Below are 27942 nucleotides of genomic sequence, written 5' to 3'. Positions count from 1 at the left end.
AAACTGCAGTGGCAAAGCCAGCTCTGGATTTAGAGAAAATTGGCAAATGGTAATGCTTGGGGAAAGTATATACAGAACTCCAGGTAACAGCTTCTAGAATGTCCCTGGTAGGTACGCCTCTGAGAAAGGCTGTACAGGTAGCTGCAGCCCTGGTTGAGTGGGATCTGATCCCCTGTGGGATAGGTTTTCCATGGTGCTTATAGCAGAAATTAATGCAATGGCCTATCCATTTGGAGATGGTTCACTTTGAAATAGCCTTCTCCTCTGTCCCTGCAGCAAATGCCACCAGCAGTTGTTCAGATTTCCTTTGAGGTTTAGACCTGTCCAAGTAGAATCTAAGTTGTCTGTGCACATCTAAGGAGTGCAGTATCCATTCCCCTTTGTTCTGTGGATTAGGAATGAAGGTAGACAAATGAATGGATTGATTAAAGGCCACACTGGATACCACCTTTGGCATAAAAGAGAGATTGGTCCTGAGGGACACCCTGTCCACATGAAAGATGATGAAAGCTCCACTGCCATAAGGGCCTGTAATTCAGATACCCTTCTTGCTGAAGTGATGGCTAAAAGGGAAGCGGTTTTCCAAGAAAGGAATTTTAAATCTGCAGTAGCAGCTGGCTCGAAAGGAGGAAGGGTGAGTTTCTCCAATACAAAGTTAAGGTCCCAGGGCTGGAGTTGGAGCTCTCCTGGGTGTTCTTAAATTTTTGGCCTCTCTGAGGAACTGCTTGAGCAGTGGAAGAGAGAAGAGGGGAGGTTCTGTGTTATAATGAGCTGAAATGGCTGAGGCGTGAATTTTTATTGAGGAAAAAGACAGGCCCCTGTGAAGCATCGCAGTTAAGTATTGTAAAATCTGAGGTAAATTGGGCACTGCTGTGCTCATCCCTTGAGACTGGTTCCAGGCACAGAATCTTTTCCATTTTTCAGCATAAGATTTTCTAGTACTAGGCCTCCTTGCCTCTAAAATGACATCCATCACTGGTTTACTGAGGGATGGTGCAATCAAAATCATCCTTGGTTTGTCTTGTTTGATCTTTAGTAGTACTTTGGAGAGCAGAGGCAGAGGAGGAAAGGCATAAACTGATAGGTTTTTCCAGCTGAAGGACAGAGCATCCACTTTCCAAGCTTGTCTGTGGGGAGTCCTTGCACAAAATTTTTCCAATTGATAGTTGTGGGGGAGGCAAACAGGTCTATATCTGGGCTCCCCCATTTGCTTGTCAACATGTTGAAAATCCTTGGTTCCATTTTCCACTCGTGTGGGTCCATGAGGGTTCTGCTTAGTCCATCTGCCAGTGTATTTAGTTTTCCTGGCAGGAATTGAGCTTGTAGATGTACTTGATAGCTCAAGGCTGTGTTCCACAATGCCATAGCTAGTCTGCAGAGGGGGTAAGAATGTGTACCCCCCTGCTTGTTTATATACCACATAACAGTGGTGGTGTTGTCCATCTTTACCATTAATTGTCCTGGAAGAATGTGGTCCTTGAAGGCTGTCAGAGCATTCTGTACAGCTAACATTTCTTTATGATTGATGTGAAGGTGCATTTGAATTGGGTTCCATTTGCCCTGAATGCACATCCCTGCCAGGTGCGCTCCCCATGTATAGCCTGATGCGTCTGTTGTTAAGGTTTAGGCAGCAGGGGGTAGTGTGAATGGTAGTCCCTTGTTTTGGTGGCAGGCCTCTGCCCACCAAAGGAACTCTAGGCATAGACAAGGAATGACAGGAATCATTGCTTCTAGATCCTGAGAATGTTAACACCATAGGCTTTTTAGATACCATTGTAGTTTCCTCAGATGCAGTCTTGCATATGGAATTAGAAGAATGCTGAACCCCAAGACTTGTAGTATTTGCCTTGCAGATAGCAGGGTTTTTGTGACCACTTGTTTGAAGAAAGTTGTCAAGTGAATTTGTTTCTTTGGCGTGAGGAAAACTATTTGGGAAGTTGTATTCAAGCTTGCTCCCAGGAATATAATTTGTTGACAGGGTACCAGGTGTGATTTATTTTCGTTTATGGTGTTCCCCAGACAAGTTAGCACCCTCTGTACAAAAGCCAGATGATTCAAAAGTATGTCCTGGTTTTCTGCCTGAATTAGACAATCGTCCAGGTACTGGTATATTTGAATATTTCTTTGCCTACAAAATGCAATAACTGGAGCTAGGCACTTTGTGAATACCCTGGGCACAGTAGATAAGCCAAAGGGCAGTGCAGAGGACTGAGAGTGTGTGTAGCCTGCTTTGAAGCGTAAGCATCTTCTGCAAGATTCCCTGATTGGGATGTGCAGGTAATGCTTCCTTTAAATTTAGTGTTGCCAACCAGGCATCTTTGCTTAGCATAGGAAGCAACTAGTGAAGAGTCAGCATCTTGAATTTTGGAATCACCAAAAAGGTGTTTAGAGTAGGCAGGTCCAAGATAGGACGCCATGAATTGTCTTTTCTGGGTACCAGGAAAAATCACGAGTAGAAACCTTGTCCTTTTTTCTCTTATGGTACCAACTGAATAGCCCCTATGCTTAAGAGAGAGAGTACTTGCTTTTGGGCCTCTGCCCACTGCTTTGGAGGTAGATCCGGCCAACCGCTTGGAGTTGGTGACGTGTGGAAGTGAAACCTGTATCCTTGGGACACTATATTTAAAACCCATTTGTCCTGAGTAAAGAGTCTCCAGCTCTTTGCATGAAGTGCAATCTTTCCCCCCAAAGGGGCAGTCAGTTGAGAAGTGCTTGGAAGTTTTAAAAAGAAGTCATTGAGACAGTTTATCATAGGGGGGGGGTTTATTACTCCCAGATTTGGAAGTGGAGGCCCCCCTGCTTAGTCCTGTGCGTCCCCTGGGACTGAAGCCTGGGTGATCTGCTGGATCTGGGTTTGGACTGAGAAGGTCTGGAAGAGGCAGGAAAGGACCATTTCTTAGAAGGCCAATGCCTACTAAATCTTGGAGGTTGTACTTGTAAAAAGTCTTTAACAGTTTGCATAGATTTAGCTTTTTCCTCAATCTTTTTAAGAACTTCTTCTGCCTTGTTGCCAAACAGATGGCCCTGATTTAAGGGAGCATCCAGTAATTTTGCTTTAACATGATCTGGCAAGGATTGCTCCTTAAGTCACACATGCCTTCCAAGTACAGACCCAGTTACTGCAGCCCTGCAAGATGCCTCTAGTGAATCAAAACCACATTAGAATGTATGTTTACCAACTTGTTCAGCAGAATGCATAAAATCCTGTAAATCCTTATTTTCAGCACAATCAGGAATCAACAACATTTTCTGTTTAAGTAATCCAATAATATGCAGCTGATACTTTAACATAAGAAACTGACAATTCAAGGCCCTAATGACCAAATCTGCAGAAGTGTATACGTTCTTAGCCCATCTATCCAGCGCCCTGGAGTCTCTATCACAGGGGGTAGGATTTTTGGCAGTAGTAGCTTTAATGCCCTTGGGTCCCTGTGAAATGGTTTCAGGATCCTCAGTAGGATTTTTGAAAAAAACTTGAGAGTCAGGAACCCTGTAATATCTTATCAGGTTTTTCTGGAAGCAGGAGGTAAACAGTCAGGGACCATGCTAGATTCCGAAAAGGCATCATCAACAATGTCCAGTACAGGAGGTATAGCTAAAGGCCTGTGCTGGGGCAGGAGTAAGAAATCCCTAAGCCTCTTTTTAGAATCAGAGAAATCCTGACTTTCACAACGAAAAAGCTCCCTGAGAGTATGCAAGGTTTCACTAAAAGAGAAATCCTTGGGGGGCAGAGGGAATAGAGTCCTCAGCATCAGAATCCTCATAGTTAGACAAGGGTAAATCCTGGTCATCAGAGGAAACAAATTTCAGAATCCTGGTCGGAAATATCATAAGCAAACTCAGTCCTAGGTCTCTCAGAGGGGGAAGGTTGGCTTCCCCTGATTAAAGTAATAAGGTCTTCAGTCATTCTTATCATTTGTTCTTTAGGCATAGAGGCCTGACCATGCAGTCTGGGCATCAGTTTTCTAGGCATGGTTAGAGTTTTAGCCCTTGAAGAAGAAGATGGCGCCGGTTTAATATGCAAGTCAGTAGGCCTGAATACACCCTCAGAAGCCGGTGCCTGCACAGCAGCTCTGGACCCATCCAAGGTAGAGACATTTGCAGGTTCCACAGTTGAAGCATCTCGCGCCATACCGGACTTGGAATGGGTCTCAGTAGAGGCCTGCGAATCTGAGGTAGAGGGTATCAGGGGCTGTGAAAGCGCCTCACTGAGTACCGGTGAGCTGTCTTTATCTTTGCGTTTTTCGGAATGTCGGTAGTCGGATGGCTTACCGAAGACATATCAGGATAATTGAACAGAGCACCAAAAATTTTAGAAGTGCAAATATACAGACGATGGACAGTTTGTGGTTTAAATAAGGCACAAAACCGACAGCAAGGTACATCGTGGTCAGGGCCTAGGCAAGGAATACAGTACAAATGAAAATCTTTATGAGGTATTTGCTTTCCACAACAAATGCAATTATTTACTTTTACTGACATTGGTTTAGAGCAAGAAAAAGTTTCCCCAATGGGGTACTTAGCTTTTAATTTAAGACTTTGGTTCTGAAACTCGAAAACAAAAGTTTCAGGAGTTGACCGACCAGCATTGGGAACTGCTTCTGCTTCGGGCACAGCAAGACAAGAAAGACTGATGTAATGACATCGGCTGCATATTTTATACCCCTAACGATCTGACGTCACGGAAGAAGAGACAGTAACCGATGTAGGACCCAAGACTTTGTTAATCAGGCCGACTGAGGGCAACCTGCCAGCAGATTACCCAAATGTATTGACTGCAACAGTGAATACACTTGAACATCTATATTTATGGTAAGTGTACACAACTGTACTATGTTCTTCATGTTTCACCGTTGCAGTCATCACATTTGGGTTGATTCCCAAAGCTGAGGAAAAGGGTGGAGGCAGATAATGAAACTAGGGGCTGGCTAGGATGCCCTGCAAGACTGCAGTGGCAATGTCTGCCCTGGATATGGAGAAGACAGGCAGGTGGTAATGCTTGGTAAAAGTGTAAACAGATGTCCAGGTGGTAGCCTCCAGGATGTCCCTGGTGGGGACTCCTCTGAAGAAAGCTGCAGAGGTGGAGGCTGCTCTGGTGGAGTGTCCTGACCCCCTTAGAGGGGGGAAGGCTTTCCATGCTGTTTGTAGCAGAAATGGATGCAGTGTGCTATCCATTTGAAAATGGTTTGTTTGGAGATGGCATTGCCTTCTGCCCCTGTTGCAAAACTAATCAGCAATTGATCAGAATTTCTGAAGGATTTAGTCCTGTCTACATAGAATCTGAGCTGTCTGTGCACATCTAGAGAGTGAAGAATCCTTTCCCCCTTGTTCTGGGGATTAGGAAAAAAGGTGGGCAAATGAATGGATTGGTTGAGAGCCAGACTGAACACCACCTTGGGCATGAAGGATGGGTTAGTTCTGAGGGATACCCTGTCTGCATGGAAGATGATGAAGGGTTCCACAGCCATGAGTGCCTGGAGCTCGGAGACTCTTTTGACTGAAGTGATGGCCAGAAGAAATGCTGCTTTCCAGGAGAATGTTTAGCTCTGTAGAAGAAGCTGGTTCGAAAGGGGGCAGGGTGAGCTTTTCCAAAACAAAGTTAAGGTCCCAAGCTGGTCTTGGTGCCCTTCTGGGTGGCCTCAAGTTGCTAGCCCCTCTTAGGAACTCTTGGATCAAAGGGTGTGAGAAAAGAAGCTGCTCAGAGGGAAAATGAGCAGAAATAGCAGAGCATGAATTTTTTCGGAGAAAGAGAGGCCACTGTGTAGTAGGTCAGCTAAGTAATCCAGGGTGACAGGAGGGACGGCTGTGCCGTACTGGCTCCCTTAGCCTGGATCCAAGAGCAGAACCTTTTCCATTTATCAGCATAAGACTTTCTGGTGCTAGGACATCTGGCCTCATGGATAATATCCAGAACTTGTTTACTGAGGTTGGCAGATTGGTTCGGGGTTAGGGAATAAGCCAAGCTGCCAAACTGAGTGTCTGCAATTGGGGATGCATGAATTCCCCTTCCCTCTGGGTCAGGAGGTTTGGAATCTGAGGAAGATGCCATGGGGGTAGCAAGGACAAGGGGTACCAGTGCTGCCAAGGTCAGTCTGGAGCTATAAGAATGGTCCTTGGTTTTTCCTCCCTTATTTTGAGCAGTAACCTGGGGATGAGAGGTAGGGGAGGAAAGGCATAGACTGATAGATTGACCCAGGGGAAGGATAGGGCATCCACTTTCCAAGCCATGCAGTGATGCTCCCTGGTGCAGAATTTGCTGAGCTGATGGTTGGTGTGGGAGGCAAAGAGGTCGACCTTTGGGGTTCCCCATTTCTAAGTTATTAGGCTGAAGGTACTTCTGTTGAGGTGCCACTTTTGTGGGTCCAGAAGATTTCTGCTTAATTGGTCTGCCAGAGAGTTGAGAGAGCCTGGTAGGAATTGTGCTAACAGGTGCAGTTGGATGGCAGAGGCTGTGTGCCAAACGGTCATAGCCAGCCTGCATAGAGGGTAGGAGTGAGTCCCTCCCTGCTTGTTGATATACCACATTACAGTGGTGTTGTCTGTTTTGATCAGGAGAGCCCCTGGAGAGAGAAGGGACTTGAAAGCTATCAAGGCGTGCTGCACAGCCATGATCTCTTTTTGAATTTTGTGCAGAGGATTTGCTGTGGGTTCCATTGGCCCTGTATGCACCTGCCATCCAGGTGTGCACCCCAAGCATAGTCTGATGCATCTGTGGTGAGGGTCTGGTCAGTAAGGCATGGGGAGAAAGGCATTCCCTTGTTGCGGGAGCATGCTGTTGCCCACCAAAGAAAATCTTTTCTGAGGGAAGGAATTACAGGTAGAAGAGTTTCCAGGTCTTGAGAATGCTGGCACCAAAGGCTCTTTAGGTACCACTGAAGTTTCTTCATATGCAGTCTGGCATATGGAATGAGTAGAATGCAAGATGCCATGAACCCCAAAGCTTGCAGGATCTTTCTTGCAGTTAGCTGGGGCCTGGCGGCTAGTTGAGAGAAGCAGGCTATCAGGAAAACTTGTTTCTCTGGAGTAAGGTATGCCATCTGAGAAGCTGAGTCCAGACTTACTCCTAGGAAGATTATCCTTTGGGTGGGCACCTGTTTGGATTTCTTTTCATGATTGTGTACACTAGGGAGGTTAGTAGGGTCTTTACAAAGGCCAGGTGCTTCAACAGCTTCTCCTGGTTGTCTGCCTGAATAATACAGTCATCTAAGTATGGGTAAATCTGAATATTTCTTTGTCAGCAAAAGGCAATGGCCGGAGCCAGACATTTTGTGAAAACTCTGGGAGCAGTAGATAAGCCAAAGGGAAGCACAGAAAACTGAAAGTGTTGAGATCCTACCCTGAAGCGTAGGTATTTCCTGCATGACTGCCTGATAAATGTGGAGGTAGACCTCTTTTAGATCTAGGGTCGCTAGCCAAGCATCCTTGGAGAGCATGGGTAGCAGCTGCTGAAGGGTGAGCATTTTGTATTTTGGTATCACCAGGAAGGTGTTTAGAATGGATAGATCGAGGATGGAAAGCCAGTTGCCCTCTTTTCTGGGCACCAGAAAAAGTCTGGAGTAGAAACCATGGCCTATCTGATCTGCAGGAACATGCTCTACTGCCCTCATAGAGAGCAGGGAAAGGATTTGCTTTTGAGCCTCTGCTCACTGATTGGGTGGTAAATCTGGGAACCCTTTTGGGGTTGGAAGGGTGTGGAAGGAAAATTTGTAAGCCTATGACACAATGTTCAGAACCCAGTGGTCCTTGGTAAGGGTGGTCCAGGTGCTTAAGTGAAAGGAAAGTTTTCCTCCTAGGAGTAAGTGAAGGTAAGCAGAGGAAGAGGGTGGATGAGGCGAGTCATTTTGAGCTCTTACCATAAGGATGTGGCTTAGAACTCCCTGGTTTTGAAGCAGAGGTAGTCCACTGCTTAGATCTCTGCATTCCCTGGGGCTGCTGTCAGGGGGGGGGGGGGTCTGCTTCCACTGGGCCTAGGTTGGGCCGGTTTATTGGGAGCAGGAAAGGACCAGTGTTTGGAGGGACAATGCCTGCTGAACCTAGGGGGCTGAACCTGCAAGAAATCCTTAACTGTTTGCATAGATTTTGCTTTTTATTCCATCTTTTTTAAGATCTCTTCTGCCTTAGTGCCAAATAAATTATCTTTGTGCAAAGGGGCATACAAGAATTTAGATTTGACATGATCTGGTAGGGGCTGCTCCTTAAGCCATGCATGCCCTCTAATGACAGATCCAGTGACTGCTGCCCTGCAAGAAGCTTCTAGGGTGTCAAAACCACAGTGCAAGGTGTGTTTAGTTACTTGACTTGCAGAGTAGCTGAGGTGTATACTTTCTTACCCCATCTGTCCAATGCTCAAGAATCCCTGTCTGAGGGGGTGGGACTCTTAGAAGAGGTTGCTTTAATCCCTTTTGACCCTTGAGAAATGACCTCAGGGTCAGCTGTAGGATTTTTAAAAAGATATTTGTGTGAGTCAGGGACTCTACAGTACCCGTCTGGTTTTCTGGGGGAAGGAGGAAGGGCGTCAGGAGTTAAGCTGGATTCGAGGAAAACATCCTCCACAACATCCCGGACTGGGGGGATGGCCAAAGTTCTGTGTTGTGGAAGATCTAGGAATTCCCTGAGTCTCTTTTTAGACTGAGGGTAGTCCCAACTCTCCCACTGGAAATGCTCCCTTAAGGTATGCAGGGTTTCCCCAACAGAAAAATCCTCTGCGGGAGAGGCTGAAGGAATGGAATCCTCTGCATCAGAATCTCATAAGTGGAGATTGGAGTTGCATGTCTTCATATTCAGATGCATAAGAGTCATCTGACTCTTGTTCAGACAAAACTACAGGGGACAGCTCTCTTTTCCTTTTGGAAGGGGTAGCTTGACTTCCCCTGATCAGCACGATATGGTCTTCCGCCATTTTAAGCATTTGAGACTGAGGCAAGGTAGAAGGCGCCTAAGAGTGGGTCATCAAGTTTCATGGGTGTGGTTCGCACCCTGGGACTAAGAAACTCAGTAGTTTTAGAAAGCATGGTAGTTGCGAAAGAAGACGTCGGTTTGTATCGAGATTTGGTAGTGCAAAGGACTTCCTCGGAAGCCGGTGCCTGCTCAGTGGCTCTGGACCCATCCAAGGTTGAGATGACCATAGGAGCCTTAGTTGAAGAAGAATTTTGTGGCACACTGGACTCCAAAAGGGTCTCTGTAGCGACCTACGAATCAACAGAAGCGGGCATCAGGGGCTGTACCAGAGAACTGATGATTAGCTTAACGGAAGCACTGTCGGTAGGTTTGGACCTGTGAGGTCCGTCTCTGTCTTTATCTTTACGTTTATGTTTTTTCAGAAGTTCTGCTGTCGGAAGCCATATTGGAATTAGAGGACTGTAAGCGAAAATATCTGGCTACAATAAGGGCCGGATGACTGATAGTTCTGGTGTTGAACTAAGCACAGAAGCGACAACGAGGGACGTCGTGGTCTGGGCCTAAACAAGTGATGCAGTAAGAGTGGAAGTCTAAGTGTGGTATTTGTTTTCCACAGGCGAGACAATTATTAACTTTTTCTGACATTGGTTAGTGCAAGAAAAAAGGATCCCCAACAGGTTATTTAACTTAAGAAGACTTCAAACTTCAATTCGGTAGATGAAAACTCGGGTAGCAGCCAACCGGCACCCGTGCAAACTGCTTCTGCTTTGGGCTCCTCGGCAAGAAAGACTGATGTAATGACGTCGGCTGCCTTACTTTACACTACTAATGACCCGACTTCAGTCCTCAAGTGACAGGAACAGATGCAGAAATACTAAGTCTCTGGTATTCGGGCCAGCTGAGGGCTACCCTGGCAGGGATAACCCAAATGTGATGTCTGCAATGGTGAAACACGAAGAACATCACCCTCTTCCAAGAAAAGGATAAGGGTGTCTACTTTCTCAACCAGAAGACCTGGGACTCTGTTACAAAATTTTGGAAGTTGTCTGTTCAGGGTGGAGGCAAATAAATCTGAGGAATACCCCATTGGTGGACTATGTCCAGAAACACATCCCTGTGAAGCATCTATTCGTGGGACTAAGTCAGGGACCTGCGCATGCTGGAGGGAATGTATACTGCCTGAATAATCATGTGGTATTGGGCAAGAAATTCTCATACAAAAGAGCCAACCTGCAAAGGAGAAAGGATTCACCCCCCCACCCCCTGCTTATTGACATACCAGAGGACTGTCATGTTGTCTGAATAGTTGTAAAGAGCCTGAGAAAAGAAGAGGGTGAAATGCTTGTAGACCTAGTAGCAGTGCTCACATTTACCTGATGATGTGTCCTGTTTTTTGGGAGGGAGACCAAATTCCCTGAACGGTAAATTTTCTGTGTAGAGTTCTAGAACTGGGGGTGAGAGGATGCAGGGGTAGTCCTGGACTTAGGTCTTTCTATTGAATCCACCAGAACAGTTCCCTCTTTAAGCAAGGAATGAGGGGGACTTTGTATACTAGTGGGTAGGTCCCTCACTGATCTGAGGAACCAGTGGAATTTCCTCATATGGAGTTTTGCCATCAGTACCATGGGAATGGTTGAAGTCATGAATCCCAGCACCCTGAGGAACTCCCGGCCATGATGCAAGTCAAGGGAGGAAGGGAGTGAAAGGAGGACCGAAGGTCCTGCACCTTCTGACGTAGAAGTGACACACTGTGTGGATTCAAAATAGGAATCACTGGAGCCAGGCATTTTGTGAATACCCTCAGAGCTGTAGAAAGACCAAAGGGCAAGGCAGAGAATTGAAAATGCCAGGAACCCACAAAATACGCAAGACTTCCTGAACATGGGATGAATGGGGATGTGAAGGTAAACATTGTTTATAACCTCTAAGAAGGATAAATAAGAAGGATAAATTGGGATAAATCGAGGACTGGTCTCCAGATGTCATCCTTTTGGGGCACTAAAAAATTTTTTTTTTTCTGTTGCGCAATGTTTTACTTAGCGATTACTTTAAGGAGTTCAAAAGCACTGCAAAAATAATTCAACAAAATAACAGCATATTCACAGAACCTTTAAAGGCAAGGTACACACAAGTGCTTTCTATTCCTGTCCAAATGGAGCCCTGTTGGCAAAGCTCCCAAAGAAGCTTTGAGAAGAGGGGCAGGTGCTCTGGGGAAGTGGGTGGGTGGGGGGGGGGTTTGAGGGATGCCCATGAAGATGAGGGTGAAGTGCCAAACTATGAAGCATCCTTTTTTGATTATGAAAAAACCCAGGTGCCTTGGGTGATACTTTCCCAGACCCTGTGAGTGTCTGAAAGGCGAAGGTAAAGAGGGGAAAGGGAGACACCTGCAGGGTAGTCACAGACTCCCTGCTTTGTCAGGAAAGGACTGCCTTTGTTGTGAGTGAGGAGTGCTGATGCAGCTATGGATGAAAACAGATTTGTATGTGAAATTCCTATGAAACCTGGACACAAGACAAACCAGGATGTTTTTCAACTCCTTGAGTTCCTTGTTTTTTTTCTTGCAGGGACTTAAATAGAGAAGCTGCTGCCTGACCAAATAAGGCTGAATTACCTAATGGTGCAGCCATTAATTAGATTTGAAGTCATCTTGGAGGGGCTGCAACCTAAGCTAGGAAAATCATCAGAGAACTAAACCAGTAACAGCTGCCCTGGCACAAGCCTCTGCAGCATCATAGCTACATTTAATGGAGTTTCTTGCCACTAGGGAGGAAGCTCACAGAACAGACAGAGCCAATGCTTTTCCTTCTGAATCTGGAAGATCTGCAATGGCACTAGATGCCCGAGAAAAAAGCCCCAAGGAGTACTTAGTCATGTGTGTCTGATAACTGATGGCTATGAAAGCCAAGGTGGCTGAAGTATAGGCCTTTTTTCCCAGTCTCTCATGGGTTTTGCACTCTTTGATGGGAGAAGGGTGGTAGAAGGAAACATCCTAGATGGTTTACCTGTAGCTACAGAAATGACTGCTGGGTCTGCAGCAGGACACCTAAAGAGGAATTTACAATCTTCAGGGACCTCGTAGAAGTAGTCTGGCTTCTTGGGAACTGGGACCTGGGAGTCTGGGAAGCATTATGAAAGACATCCATAAATGCAGGATGCACTGGTGGAACTGCAGAGGGGCCAAGGACATCAACTTACAGAAGTTGATAGCATCTTTTTTGGACATCAGAAATTTGGAAGGTGTCCCACCATAAAGTGTTCTCCCATTTTCAGAAGAGTTTCATCAAAAGATCTCTCTTCCATATAGAAATCAGCACTGACACCTCCTTCAGGGGAAACATATTCCTGGGGAGAGGGAATTTGTGTTGAATAATCCAAAGATTCCTCATCATCAGAGGAAAATTCATCAGACGAGTCATTGTCCCTAATCCTTTTTTGAGAAGGTTAGGAAGCAGTTGTAGGAGCAGGCAGAGAGGAAGGCAGCTCGAGTGCCATGAAGACCTAAAACAAGCTTTAAGAAAATGGCATGCCAATCTGTAGGGGCCTCTCTGGCAGGTGACAAATGCTTAGTTTTTTTGTTTTTTCTTTGCAGCTGAAACAATTCTATGCAACCTGGAGGACCAGACAAAAGCCTGCATTCAAAAGTGTCTGACTCAATCTCTTCTCTTATTTGAGTTTGTGGAACTCCCCAAGACCCTCCATACTTTTGAGCCTAGGTTCCCCCGCAACATCCTGACTGGATGTCTGTTCTACTTCCAAAGATGTGCTTGTGGCCGAAGTCAAGGCGGCCTCAAAACTGGGCTTGGCCTTTGAATCCATGCCTGAAGTCAGACGTACCTCCGGGTTGACAACCACCTCAGGATAAACATCTGGAAGAAAGTGCAGTGGAAGCCGCAGACTGAGATTTCTTAGCCTTGTGTTTCACCAGCTCGACATCGGACCCCAAGGTACCTTCCCATAAGCTTACCTAACAACTTATTCCGCTGGCTCTCTAAATAAATAGAGGAGAAGAGAGCCTGCTTCTAAGGGGCTTGGGAACAAAAAACTGGCAAATGCTACAAGACTTGTGGTCATGGCTAGGCCCTAAACAAGAGAAACACTGAATGGCTGTCCTCATGTGGAATTGGTCTTCCGCATGGCGCTTGCCTTTCTTGGATGACATAACCAAATAATAGCAAAGAGAAAATATTACCCAACTGGGCACTTTATCTGGCAAAGGTTGAAGTCGCAATCACTGCAACGATCAGACCGACAATAGAGTTCTGACTACCGGCAGAAATGTTCAGAGGATGGTACGTGCGTACATCACTTTATGGCCTAAGTCCGACTGTAGTCTACGTGTGATGTCCCATGTACCCTACAGTACAAGGCTTCTGTACACTGGCCGACATGGGGTCACCTTCAGGAAGGAGCTCCCTCATGTTAAGAATACTGCAGCACGTGAATAGAAGGATATCAGTCTACTCAAATGAAAACAACTCTACTGGGCCAGTGGAAGTGGCAGCCATGTAGTTGATGAGGATGACATTACAGTCTGTACTGGTCTTGGAAGTATTTGACCTTCTGTTTTCCTGTTGTCCTAAGCCATGATGGAAAATCATTACATGGTGGCAGTTCCTTCAAATCCTTTAAATTAAAATTTGTGTCTGCAGGATGTATGTGATCTGTAGTTTGCTTTAAGCTGTTCTCGAAACGAAAATGTAAATGTTTGGAGTCTGCATGGTCTCCCTGTGTTCACGCAGGTTTTCCCTGGGTGTTCTGGTTTCCTCCCACACTCCAAAGACATGCAGTACATAAACTGGACACACTAAATTGGCCTCAGGAGTGACTGTATATGCATGAGTGGTATGGAAGAGCAACCATAGCAAGGCTATCCCACCTGGCAGTGTGAACCTTGGTTCCAGATGGTGACTGTTCAGTGACACCCCGAACCCATGTGGAAAATGGGAAAAAAAGGGGCTGTGCATGATGAATGGATGGGTGTTAAAACAGCATACCATCTGACAACACTTAAGACATTACAATTGTTTAAGCAGAGCTGTATGAAGACAGTGGTCAACATCAAACATATATTAACTTCCTAAATGAAATAGTTTTACCACCTAGGCTGGCCTCCATGTGTTACTTTTACAAAAACAAAAATAACGACCAAATGCATCACTGCCTGCTACCATGATATGCAGTTATTTTTATTCCTCAGTCCAGTGTTTTCATTTGAAGCAGCAGCTTAAAGCAAACTGCAGATCAAATGCATCCTCCAGACCCAAGTTTTAAAAGATTTAAAGGTACTTGCCAACCATGTAATGATTTTCCAATATGGCTTAGGGTAACAGGGAGGCAAATACTTCCAAGGCCAGGAGTAAAAACCAAGTACACACATTTGCATAACCAGTAAACACAGACAGCTAAAGATCAATAAACAGATGAATAAAAATCGGCATTCAGCAAAGAACAAATATTTTAGATATATCATGCGAGTGTGCTCAAGTACACATCTCTGTATTTCAGACAGACTCCGTAGTTGTCTCATTATACAGGCAAAATAGGTTAAATTCAGGTGTGAATATGCACATCAGCTGATTTATGAACATGTTCTCTGCAGTAGACAAAGGAAAGTTGTGTAAAATCTTACATAACCATACATGTCCCCCTCTTCACTGCTGCAGCATTCTTCACTTGATGGATATCCTTTGCCAGGAGGCGACCCGAAGTCGGCCAAGTAAGCAAAAGTCTTTACTACTGTAGGATACGTGGTACATCACACATGGGCTGCATGTAGGCCATAACAGGGACATATGCACACACCATCCTCAGAAATTAATGCCCCAGGAGGAATGCCAGACTAAGGATTTAAGTGGTCAGATCATCCAGGAAAAGCAACAGGCTGGTGACGAAGGTGGGAGGGAGAGAACATTGCAGTGGTGAAGAGAAGGACATTTATGGTTATGGTAAGATTTTACACAACTTTCCTATATCCTTCTATTCACTTGCTGCAGTATTCTTCACTTGAGGGAGAGTGCCAAAGCTCAAGGAAGGAAGGGAGGAGGAAGGAGCAAAGGAGCTCTCAATGAAGCCATGTAAAATGGCTTTGGCAAAACCAGTTCTGGATCTGGAAACAGCATCTAGTTTGCAGTGTTTGGTAAAGGTATGAACAGAAGACCAAGTGGCTGCTGCAGTGTTATCCAATCCTTTGAAGAAAGCCTTGCATGAAGCCATAGCTCTGGTAGCATGTGCTTTCACAGGTGAGGGAATGTTCTTCTCATGGAGAATGTAGCAAAAGGAAATGGTCATAGATATCCATGAATAAACACAGTCTGCTTGGATGCGGGAAGACCCAGAGCCCTGGGATGAAAATTAATGACAAGTTGATCAGATTTCCTGATAGTTTTAGTCTTGTCCAGGTAAAATCTCAGTTGTCTATGAACATCTAAGGAGTGCAGGATCTTCTCACTGTGGTTTTGTGGAGAAAGGAAGGTGGGCAGTTGAATGGTTTGGTTAAGGAATAGCTCATTAACCACTTTGTGCATAAAGGAGGGGTTGGTTTTCAAGGATATCCTGTCCTTATGGAAGACAAAGAGGAACAGGCATGAGGGCTAGAAGCTCTGACACCCTTCTAGCGGAGGTCAGGGTCACTAACAAAACCATTTTCCAAGAGCAATGCTTAAGAGAGGCTGAAGAAGTGGGCTCAAAATGGGGAAGTGTCAACTTCTCTAGAACAAAATTAAGGTCCCAAGAAGGAGGGATAGGCTTCCTGGGAGGTCTAATGTGGAGGACACCTTTAAGAAATTGTTTCACCTCAAACCCGGATGATAGAGGGGGAGATAAAAGCAGACAAGCAAAAATAGCTGACATGTGAGCATTAATTGATGAATAAGCCAGGCCAGCAGGGAGCAATTTGCACAGGTAGGACAGAAAGTACAGTTTTGTACCTACCATAAATGTAGATGTTCGAGTGCTAATACAGCTGCAGTAATCACAGATGGGTTTTCTGCCGTCAGGTGGTCCCTCGGTCGGCCGAATTCCAAAGTCTTGGTCCGGCGTCGGCTGTCGTCGCTTTCTCTTCTGACGTCAATGAGACCAAAGTATATAAGACACAGCCGACGCCATGTTCTTCAGTCTTTCTTGCCCCAGATGTCAGGTGCCCCCAGAAGGAAGGCAATACATAAATAATGCTTATATGCATATACAAGCAATGCAATAGAATCCAAAATCAGTGGTTGCAAGCAAATAAAACAGCAGGATAACCCAAGTCAGGTAGTATGAAGAGGTTGTTAGGCCCCATGCCTTTACCAAGTGGGGAAGGAGGGAGGGAAACCTGTACTGCAGCTGTATTAGCACTCGAACATCTACATTTATGGTAGGTACAAAACTGTACTATGTTCATCGTGCATACAGCTGCAGTAATCACAGATGGGTAGAGTCCCAAAGCTATGCACAGGGTGGTAGGTACTAGGAGGAACTGGGTTGAGCCAGAATGCCCTGCAAAACAGCAGTGGCAAAGCCTGCTCTTGTTCTGGAATATAAAGGCAGGTGGTAGTGTTTTGTGAAGGTATGTACAGAACAAGTGGCTGCCTCCAAAATATCTTTGGTAGGAACTCCTCTGAGGAAGGCTGTAGAGGTAGCTGTGGCCCTGGTGGAGTGGGATCTGATACCTGTAGGAACAGATTTCCCATGATAGGAATAACAAAACCGTATGCAGTGGCCTATCCACTTTGAAATAGTCTGTTTTGTAACTGGCTTCCCTTGAGCCCCTACAGCATAGGACACAAAGAGTTGTTCTGATTTCCTGAAGGACTTTGTTCTGTCCAAATAATAACGTAGCTGCCTATGGATGTCTAAAGAGTGTAGCAGCCTTTCCCCTTTGTTTTGAGGATTGGGGTAAAAGGTAGGTAGGTGTATGGCTTGATTTAAAGCTACCCTGGATACCACTTTAGGCATAAATGATGGGTTGAGTAAGGGAAACCCTGTCCTGATGGAAAATGAGAAAGGGCTGCACCGCCATGAGGGCCTGTAGTTCAGAAACCCTACGAGCTGAAGTGATAGCCAGAAGGAAGGCTGTTTTCCAGGACAAATATTGCAAATCTGTTGAGGCAGCTGGTTCAAAAGGAGGCAATGTTAATTTTTCTAGTATGTAATTAAGATCCCAGGCTGGTATTGGTTGCTTCCTTGGTGGTCTTATATTCTTAGCCCCTCTGAGGAACTGTCGTAAGAGTGGGTGAGAGAATAAAGGAGGATCCGTGTTGAATTCTGCAGAAATGGCTGAGGCATACATTTTTATGGAAGAAAATGAAAGTCCACTGTTCAGCAGCTCAGCTAGATACTGTAATACCTGAGGCAAGTTCAGTTTTCTAGGGTCCTGGCCTCTTTTCTCATTCCAAGAGCAAAACCGCTTCCATTTTGCGGAGTAGGCTTTTCTAGTAGATGGCCTTCTGGCCTCCAAAATGACATCCTGCACCTCCTTGGAGAGTAGGGTCTGTTGTGGTGTTAAGGAATTTTCCATGCAGCGAGACTGAGTGTTTTCAGCTGACTGTGAAGAGTTTTGTAGCTGTGCTGAGTCAGCAGAAGAGGCATTAGAGGCAGGGACCAGGGAGGAGTATGTGTTAGGCTCCTCAGGAGTGGGTACCAGTGTTGCCTTGGCCAATCTGGAGCAATCAGTATCATCTTCGGTTTGTCTGTTCTTGCTTTCAAAAGCACCTTGGGCAGAAGAGGCAGAGGTGGGAATGCATAAACTGTCCATGCTGTCCAACTGAATGAAAGGGCGTCCACTCTCCAGGCCTTTGGATGAAAGGTCCTCGAACAAAACTTTTCCAATTGATGATTCCTGTGGGAGGCAAAAATATCTATGTCTGGCCTCCCCCACGCTTGGATTATTTCTGTAAACACCTGAGGATGTAACTTCCATTCGTGTGGATCTGTCATATTTCTGCTTAGATTGTCTGCCAGTGTGTTTTCCAATCCTGGCAAGTACTGTGCTTGAAGTTCGATTTGCCTTTCCAGAGCCAAGTTCCAGAGAGTCATGGCTAGTCTGCACAAGGGGTATGAATGTGTTCCTCCTTGTTTGTTTATGTACCACATTACTGTGGTGTTGTCTGTTCTTATCAGTAATTGTCCTGGATGCAGGAAGTCCTTGAAAGCTGTAATTGCATTTATTACTGCTAGCATTTCTTTTTGATTGATGTGAAGGTGCTTTTCCTTTTGGGACCATTTACCCTGAATGCACCTGTCCGTCATGTGCGCCCCCCGGGCGTAATCTGAGGCGTCTGTGGTGATGACTTGCTTTGCTTGAGGCTTGCAGAATGGGAGGCCTGTGTTTGCTTGACATGCTTGGGCCCACCATAGAAATTCCTTTTGCAAACATGGAATTATTGGTATTATTGTTTCCAAACTGTGACTGTGTTGAGACCATAGGTTTTTTAGGTACCATTGAAGTTTCCTCATATGCAGCTTTGCACATGGGATTAAAAGAATGCAAGATGCCATGAATCCCAGAGCCTGCAGGATTTTCCTTGCAGTAAGCCTGGTACTTTTTGCTAGTATTTTGAAGTACTGAGATAGTTGCCCCTGTTTTTCTGGTGTAAGGTAGGCCATCTGGGTGTTTGTGTCCAAGTTGGCACCCAGGAAAGTTATTTTCTGAGATGGTGTTAGCCTTGATTTCTCTTTGTTGATTGTATATCCCATAGAAAGCAGTAACCGTGTCACATATGCCAGATGTTCCAGAAGTATGTGCTTGCTGTCCGCTTGGATCAGGCAGTCGTCCAGATAAGGGTAAATTTGTATCCCTTGAAGTCTGCAGTAGGCAATCACTGATGCCAGGCACTTTGTGAATACTCTGGGCGCAGTAGATAAGCCAAAGGGCAATGCAGAGAATTGATAGTGGATTGAACCTGCAAGAAATCTGAGGTATCTTCTGCAGCTTTGTCTGATTGGGACATGCAGGTATGCCTCCTTGAGGTCCAATGTTACCAGCCAAAACTCCTTGCCCAGCATGGGAAGAAGCTGCTGTAATGTGAGCATCTTGAATTTTGGTGCAGTAGAAATGTGTTTAGGATGGATAAGTCCAAAATGGGTCTCCAGTCGGTTCCTTTCCTTGGTACCAGAAAAAGTCTTGAATAAAAGCCTTGACCTTGTTGGTGAGTAGGTACCTCTTGAATAGCTCTCATGCTTATGAGCTTTGAAATTTGCAGTTGTGCCTCTGCCCTTTGATTTTGTGGCAGGTTTGGCATGCCTCTCATTTTTGGAAGAGTGTGAAATTGAAATTTGTAGCCTCTGTTTATAATGTCCAGGATCCATTTGTCTGTTGTGACAATATGCCAATTGCTTGCAAATAATGCTAGTTTCCCTTCCAAAGGTGCTGCCAGCTGAGGCATGCTTGGCATGGAAATGAGGGGGTCATTGGGTTTGCTTCCTGTATTGTGTACTGTCTTCGCCACCTCTTGGTGCTGGAGTTTGCCATTGTCGGCCTCTATATGATCCTTGTGATTGCCCTCTGCCCCTTGTGCGTCTGTATCTACCTCTTTGGGGCTTGTCAGTGGCTGGAAAGGACCAGTTTTTTGAAGGCCAATTTCTGCTGAAACGTGGTGGTTGGACCTGTAAGAAAGCTTTGACAGTTTGCATAGATTTGGCTTTTTCTTCCATTTTCCGTAGTATCTCCTCAGCATTAGTACCAAACAGCACATCCTTTTGTAAAGGAGCATCTAGAAGTTTAGCTTTCACATGATCAGGCAAATTTTGTTCCCTAAGCCAGGCATGTCTGCGAATGACTGATCCTGTAGCAGCCACTCTACTTGAGGTCTCTAGGGCATCATAACCACATTGTAAGGTGTGTTTACCCACTTGCTCCGCACTATGCATCATATCCTGTAACTCCTTTAAATCTGGTTGTTCAGGTTGAGACATTTTGTTCCTTAATTGTGATAACAGGAACTGTTGATATTTAAGCATATGAAACTGACAATTTAAGGCCCTCATGGCTAGGGTGGCCGAGGTATATACCTTTTTACCCCACCTTTCTAAAGATCTTGATTCCCTTTCTGCAGGAAGTGGATTCTTGGCAGTGGAGGCCTTCAATCGCTTGGGGCCTTGTGAAATGGTTTCAGGGTCAGCATTATGGCTTTTGAAGAGAAATTGGTGAGAGCTGGGTACTCTGTAATACCTATCAGGTTTGACTGGTGCAGGAGGCAGAGAATCCGGGTTAAGACAAGCCTCCGAATAGACATCATCCAGTATGTCCAAAACAGGGTGTATAGCCAGAGGTCTGTGTTGAGGTAACAAAACAAATTCCCTAAGTCTTTTCTTGGAATCTGAAAAGTCTTGGCCTTCCCAATGGAAGTGTTCCCTCAAGGTGTGCAAGGTTTCCCCAAATGAAAAATCCTCAGGAGGGGATACAGAAGGAATGGACTGTTCTGCATCCGAATCCTCAAAAGGAGAGTAAGAGTGTTCCTCTGCATCAGAATGTTCTGATAAAATGGATCCCTGATCAGAAGAAGGTGAATCTTCCTCCACTCTGGGTCTCTTGTCTGGAGGGGGTTGAGAAACTCTGATAAGAGTAATTAAATCCTCAGCCATTTTAAGCATCTGTTTTTTAGGCATGGGACCTGGAGATGGGCCCTGTGCAACAGGCCTCGTGGGATGCCTGGCTGCTTTGGATTTAGTAAAGGCCTTAATTGAAAAAGAAGATGAGGGCCTAAATACACCATGGGTGGAGGTGGACCTGTCCACATTAGTAGGCTCAACATTAGCAGAGGCTTCGGTTGTAGTCTGGGAAAGGGCCGAGGTCCCAGCGGTCTCGGGTACAGAGGACACCGCCAAAGGAGAGTCGTCGGTAGTCAGGGACTGCAAAGGTGTCTCGCTGAGAACCAGACCACGTGTAGCCTGTTTTGGCGTGGTGTCGGCGGGGACCGCGGGCCTTGTGTGTCGGTCCTTTTCCTTGCGTTTTTTGGACAAAATGGTAGTCGGAGTGTCCGACGACATTTTATAATCAAAAGCTTTACCAAAGTAGTGCTGGGCGAACTCCGCCCGACGCTTAATAGTGCGTTTATTGAAGGTAGCGCAAAAGCGACAGCCCGAGACGTCGTGGTCTGGGCCCAAACAGGGTATGCAGAGGGAATGGAAATCCTTATGCGGTATTTGCTTCCCACAAGAAATACAATTATTAACTTTTTCTGACATCGGTCTGAGGCAAGAAAAGTTTCCCCAACGGGGTACTTAGCTTTAATGAAGACTTCAGTTTCCAAAATATTCGTAATTCAGGAGCTGGCCGACCTGCACTTGCGAACTGCTTCTGCTTCGGGCACCGCGCGGCAAAAAAGACTGAAGAACATGGTGTCGGCTGTGTCTTATATACTCTGGCCTCATTGACGTCAGAAGAGAAAGCGACGACAACCGACGCCGGACCAAGACTTTGGAATTCGGCTGATCGAGGGACCGCCGGAATGCAGAAAACTCATCTGTGATTACTGCAGCTGTATGCACGATGAACATCCACTAGGATTCCCACTGTCAGTGGGTCTTGATTCTTAGAAATATACCATAGTGAAAATGTTTCCATTTGGAAACAAGATTTTCTAGTATTGGGTTTTCCAGCCGCCTGCAAAACTCTGAGCACGTCCTCCGAGAACAGGTGTCAAAGGAATTAGAATCTCATCACCCACAGTGTCAGTTGCAGTGTTGACAGGTGTGGATGCATCAAGGATCCTTTGTTCTGTGTGAGAAGGGAACCAGTGCTGTCTTGGCCAAAAGGGAATCACCAGCAAGATTTTTGGTTGGGCTTGTTGGATTTTGTGTAAGATTTTTGGAATTAGAAGGGGAGGGAATGCATATAGAAACTTCCCCTTCCTTTCCAAACCAGAGGACTTTGGCACAAAACTTTGGAAGTTGTCTGTTCAATGGGGAAGGAAATAAATCTGTGTGTGAATACCCCATTGGTGGACTACGTCCAGGGACACATCCCTGTGAAGCATCCATTCAAGGGATTGGGTCCAGAACCTACTCAGTGAGTCTGCCACAAGATTTCTTGTTGGAGGGGATTGTACACTGCCTGAGCTGTCATCTTGTATTGGGCCAGGACTTACCACACCAAAAGGGCCGGTCTGCAAAGGAGGTAGGATTTGGTTCCCCCTTACTTGTTTACATACCAGAGTACAGTCATGTTGTCAGTGAACAGTGTGACAGGGCCTGGGCAAAGGAGGGAGTGAAATGCTTGTAAGGCTAGAAGCAATGCTCACATTTCCCTTAAGCTCATGTGCTCCTTTTCCTGTGAAGGAGACCATCTTCCTTGAACTGCACATTTGCACAGGGCAGTGCTGCAGCCCACATCTGATGCATTTGTGTAGAGTTCTTGGACTGGGGCGAGAGTATGTAGAGGGAGTCCTGGGTTTAGGCTGACCTGTTGGATTCACCACAGTAGTTCCCTCTTCAGACATGGGATGTGGTGAATGTGGTATTCTAGTGGATGGGAGTGGTGGGTCCACACAGATCTGAGGTACCACTGGAACTTCTTTTCAAGGGTACCATGGGAATGGTTGAGGCCACAAACCCTAAAACCCTGAGGAACTCCCTGGCCATGATGTGATTTAAAAGGAAGAAGAGAATAAATGAAGGACTGCAGGTCCTATACCTTTTGGGGTGGCAGGGACACTCATGTCTGTCTGGATTAGACAACCCAGGAAAATATGGTATTGAGATGAATCGAGGACTGATTTTCAGACGTTGACTGAGAATCCCAGTTTTCCCAGGAGGAAAATGGTAGTCTGTAGGTGACTTAGAAGAGCGAGAAAGGTTGGAGCCTTTAAGAGTAGGTCGTCCAGGTAAGGAAAAATCTGGATACCCAGGAGCCTGCAATGAGCAATCACTGGAGCCAAACATTTTGTGAAAACTCTCGGGGCTGTAGAGAGGCCAAAGGGCAATGCAGAGAACTGAAAATACCAGGAACCCAAACCCAAATATTTTCTGTACTTGGGGTGAATTGGAATATGAAGGTAAGCCATCTTTTATGTCTAGAGAGGCCGTGAATCCCTGTTGGAGGAGCAGAAGGAAAAGGGGTTGGAGAGTTAGCATTCTGAAGGAGGGAACCTTTAAGAATGTGTTGAGGTGTGATAAGTCCAGGATTGGCTTCCAGGGATGATCCTTTTTGGGCACTAGGAACATTCTCAAGTAAAATCCTTTCCTTCTGGAGGTTCAGGGAACTTTCTGAATGGTGCCCTGTTGCCACAATTCTAACAGGAGCTCTGGAAAGCGGTGTAGTTGGTCTTGGGGAGGTTGAGGAATGCCCAGAAAGGTGGGAGTGGATAACCAAACCATAAAGTATTCTTTTTTGATTATATGGAGGACCCAATTGTCTTGGGTAATACTTTTCCAAGTCCTGAGAGCATTTGAGAGGCAGAGGGAGACAGGAGGAAATGGACATTTGCATGGTAGTTCACAGACCCCCCCCCTGCTCTGTCAGAAAAGGCTATTTTTCTTTGGAGGAAGCCTGAGAAGCCCTAGGCCTCTGTGGTCTCCCTCCTGTGGAAACTTTACTGGGGTGATGCTGAGCATGGCTGTGAACAAAGAAAGGCTTGGAAAAGAAGTTCCTATGGAACCTAGGCACAGAAGAAACTACAATATGTTTCAGCTCCTTAAGTTTTTGGACTTTTTCTGCAGGGATTTAAAAAGTGAAGTTGCAGCTGGATTGAACAAGGCTACACTGTCCAGTGGGGCATCTATTAATTTAGATCTGAAGTCATCCTGGAGCAGCTAAACTCTAAGCCAGGAAAATCATCTGAGGACTGACCCAGTTACAATTGCCCTAGCTTAAACCTCAGCAGCATCACAGCTGCATTTGATGGAATGTCTTGCCACTTCAGAATAAGTTCCTGAGAGAGACAGGGCCAGGTTTTTACCGTCAGATTCTGGAAGGTCTGAAACAGCACAAGATACTCAGGACAGCTGTTACAGAGTGTATTTTGTCATACGAGTCAGAGATGATGGTTCTGAAAGCCAAAGTGGCAGAAGTGTAGGCCTTTTTGCCTAGTCTTTTTACTCTCCTTGTCCGAATGGAGTAAGGAGGTGGAAGGGAGGCATTCTTGAAGGTTTATTAGTTGCGACAAATGACTGTTGGGTTTGCAGCAGGGTATCTAAAGAGAAATTTACAGTCCTCAGGAACTCTGTAGACATGGTATGGCTTCCCGGGGACTGGAGCCTGAGAATCCAGTGTTTGGGAGGCATTTCTAAAAGCATATAAAAAAACTGGATGCACTGGTGGCACTGCAGAAGAGCTGGGAAGGTCAACTTGCAGGAGATGGTAGTACCTTTTATGGATGTCTGAAATTTGGGAAGTATCTCACTTTATTCTCCCATTTTCAGGATGGTTTCCCCAGAGGAAATTTCCTCCACAGGGGATTCTGCATCCAATGACTCCTCTTCAGGACAGACATATTCCTGAGGAGAGGGAATTTGTGTGGAGTAATTCAAGGATTCTTTGTCCGAAGAGAATTCACCAAATGAGTCATTGTCCCTAACCCTTTTGTGAGAAGGGTGAGGGCCAAGAGTAGGGGCAGGCTGACAGGAAAGCTGCTCGAGTGCCATGAAGGCTTGAAATAGGCTCTTGAAAAGGACTGCCAATCTGCAGAGGACTCTTTAGGAGTGGATACATGATTTGTCTTTTGTTTTTTCTTAGCAGGAGACACTATCGTATGCAACGTCAGAGGACCAGACGATGGCTTGTTTTCAAAGGTTTCAAGCTCAATGTCTTTGGCCGTTGAACTGCATGCTAACTCCCTAGGGCCCTCGATGCATTCCAGCCTTGGTTACCCCCCGATGTCCTGATTGGACATCTGTTCCACCTCCAAAGATATGCTCAAGGCCAATGTCAAGGAGACCTCAGAACTGGGTTTTGCCTGGGACTCCATGCCAAAAGTCGGACAAGTCTACAGGTTGACAAACACCTCTGGAAATACAACAGAGGTGTGGGGCAAGGTTTCTTGGCCTTGTGCTTCGATGGCTTGGCATCAGACCCAGAGGTACCTTCCACTTGCTTAGCTAATAGTTTAAGCTACTGGTTTTCAAGATAGATGGCGAGAGACGAAAGCCTACTTCTAAGGGTCTTGGGAATGAAGGACTGACAAATACTGCCAATTTGTGGTCGTGGTTAGGACCTAAACAAGAGATACTGGGTATGGCTGCTCTTATGTGGAATTTGTTTTCCACACTGGCATTTGCCCTTTCTGGATGACATACCAAAACAGTAGAAAAGAAAAAAATATTCCCCAATGGGGCACTTATCTAAAAATGCTGAGTTACAAACACTGGAAATGATCAGACCGATGGTCAGAAAGGTATTCTGACTGGCAGCAGAAAAGTTCTGAGGATGATACATGTGTACATCCCTTTTACGGCCTACGTCAGACGTACCCTACATAAGGAGACACTTCTGTATACTGGCCAACGTCAGGTTACCTCTGGCAGAGGATATATCCTTCAAGTGAAGAGTATTGCAGCAAGTGAACAGACATCTACTGGGGCTATTACCTCTTGCTTAAGTCCCTGTTTTGGAAGAACATTTCTGTAAACTTATTCCTCATCAATTGTGGCACATGTTCCTCTTCTAAATGAAATCATGGCATCACCAGTAATTTGTTGCCAGGAATATGAATAGAAGGGTGATCAGGAATATCATGGAGCCCAAAAGATGCAGCAGGATATGGGCTCATACTAAACTCTGCAGGAAAAGCCCCTGAAAACCCATTTAATCCCCTATAACATGAGTGTACAAGGTTACCTTTGTGATGTACCTTTCTTACCTGGCTGACTACTATAATGTTACTGCACCTGAAACTACTCTCTTACCTGGCTGACCACTATAATGTTACTGCACCTGAAACTACTCATTCAGACTATCTGTAGCTATTACACTTACTGCATCCAGATCCACTGAGACTACCCATTGCTCACTGTTTTTACCAGCTAGGTTGGTAAAATCATTTAGTTGAATTGCCACGGTCAATGATTTTCTTTCTTACCCTAGATACTGTGTCACTTTTACACTTTTTTTGCACTCTCTACAACTACAGTAGTCACAGCTCATTCTTTTATCCTTAAGCCATAAACAGGTTTATCACCTTTACTTCAGCCCAATCAGTTATCTGCCTCTTTATCTTGTACCCCTTCATCTGTACTGGAAAGTATAGAATCTCAGTCATCTATTTCCCTTTCTGTAGCCAGCCTGAATGCACTAGATACTTTGAGGCAATGTAGCAACTTCACCCAGAATGATGCAGGGATTCAAAGACAAGATAACTGGCTTTAATAATTGGACATGTAGTTCATGCCATTCTCCTGGGATTCATTATGTGTTAACTTGGGATGAGATGGCTGACGAGCCTTCCTGCTTTCTCAGGGATGGCCTGCACCTCTCTTGCCAAGGCTTTTGCACTCTGGCTATAGGCTTTGCTGTCCACAGTGTTTTTTATGCAGAGTCCATCTGATGGACATTACAACCTAGTAAATTCTAATTTGGAATATATTAATGTGGCCCTACTCAATGCCAGGAGTCTAGACAAAAAAATGCCCAAACTTCAGGCTCTCCTGCAATTTGAACACATTCATATTATGTGTAGTTACAGAAAATGGTTTCAGAGCAATGAAAACACTTCCTGTATTGTAGGGTATAATGCCCGTCACAACTTTAAACCCACTGGCACGTGTGGGTGATTGCCACTGTCAAGGATATCATTGCCTCATGGCATATTCCTTTGGACACCACATTTGAACTTCTATAAGTCCACATCACCATAAACAAAACTAATTCATGGCTAGCTACAGAACATCCCATGTCTCACCTTCTGAGAATGACAGTTATCTTAATGCATTAGCTGAAATTCCCAATAAACCCAAAATATTTTAACAACTGGCTGATCTACACCGCCAATGGTCACCATGCCCATTGCTTCCTTGATATTATAAATGTTGACTCTCTTTCACAAATACTTACCCATTCTACTAGGGGCCCCCAAATCTTGGATCTAGTCCTCACAAACATGGTCACTTCCTGCACATTTCTTTATATACCATCATATCTTGTTAGATCAGATCATAATTTAGTTATCCTTTCCTTTAAAAATGGTGATACTTCCCCCTGTAAATAGTTGCTCGTTTACAGACTTCTCAAATGCAAACCTTTTTCAGTTACTTGATGACAAATAAATTTTGCTTAAAATCTCCTCTGAAGGATACCACTACTAAAGCTGCTCTGACATCTACTACCACTTAACTAGTTGCACTGATAAGGCAGACCCTATCAGCAACAAATATAATAAGTTTTAAACGCAATCCCCTTTAGCAGAATACCCATACAAATAAAATATATAACAAGAGAAACTGCTTAATGCTTATCAGAGGTCTCATTTTACCTACCTTAAAAGCACACTTAAGCAAACTAAAAGCACTTACGAGAACCCTTAGGAAGCTCAAAGCTGAATATGAACTTGGCTGGGAAGTTGGCATAATGGTTAAGGTGTTTACCTTACAGGTACAAGGTACAGGGCTTGATTCTCACATGGGGTAATTGGCTAGGCTTAAAATAGCCCAGAAGGACAGTTAGCCTACTACTAATCTATGAACCTATAAAATAGGCACTAAAACCAAAAGTAACTGCAAATAGTTCTCAACTTCCTGATATAGTTAAAGAAAGAGCAGCAAATAATATTTGCAGCTAGTCAACACTACTACTACATACTCTGACCCAAAGGAAATAACTTATGTCCTAGCTAGCATAATCTACCCACAGTTATAGCTATCCCACAGACTCCAGGATTCCAGCTAACCCTTTAATTACTAAAGAGCACATTTTCTCAGCTCTTTCAAAATCCAAAAATATTTTATCCATACGCACTGGCAACATACCAGGTTACCAGATTATCAGTGCCAAATATGGAATTTCTGAACCCCTACTTAACCTTTTTAATCTAAGCCTCTCCACTGGTTACATTCCTGAAGCCTGGAAAATAACCACCGTAAGGCCATTACACAAGGGTCCCCAAACCATGGACCCTTGAAACTATAGACAAATTA

General features: G+C 45.1%; 1 protein-coding gene across 2 annotated transcripts in view; it reads right to left on the bottom strand.

Annotated features, from left to right (window-relative positions):
* Window positions 1-27942, bottom strand: part of LOC122808822 (killer cell lectin-like receptor subfamily F member 2) — a 1412691-nt gene that overhangs the window by 270872 nt on the left and 1113877 nt on the right. The window lies entirely within an intron of this gene.

This window comes from Protopterus annectens, chromosome 8.part0 (genome assembly GCF_019279795.1).
Source record: "Protopterus annectens isolate FY-2018-M chromosome 8.part0, PAN1.0, whole genome shotgun sequence".
Lineage (NCBI taxonomy): Eukaryota > Metazoa > Chordata > Ceratodontiformes > Protopteridae > Protopterus > Protopterus annectens.
The sequence above is the reverse complement of the archived record's forward strand: the minus strand, read 5'-3'. Positions and strand labels throughout refer to the sequence as shown.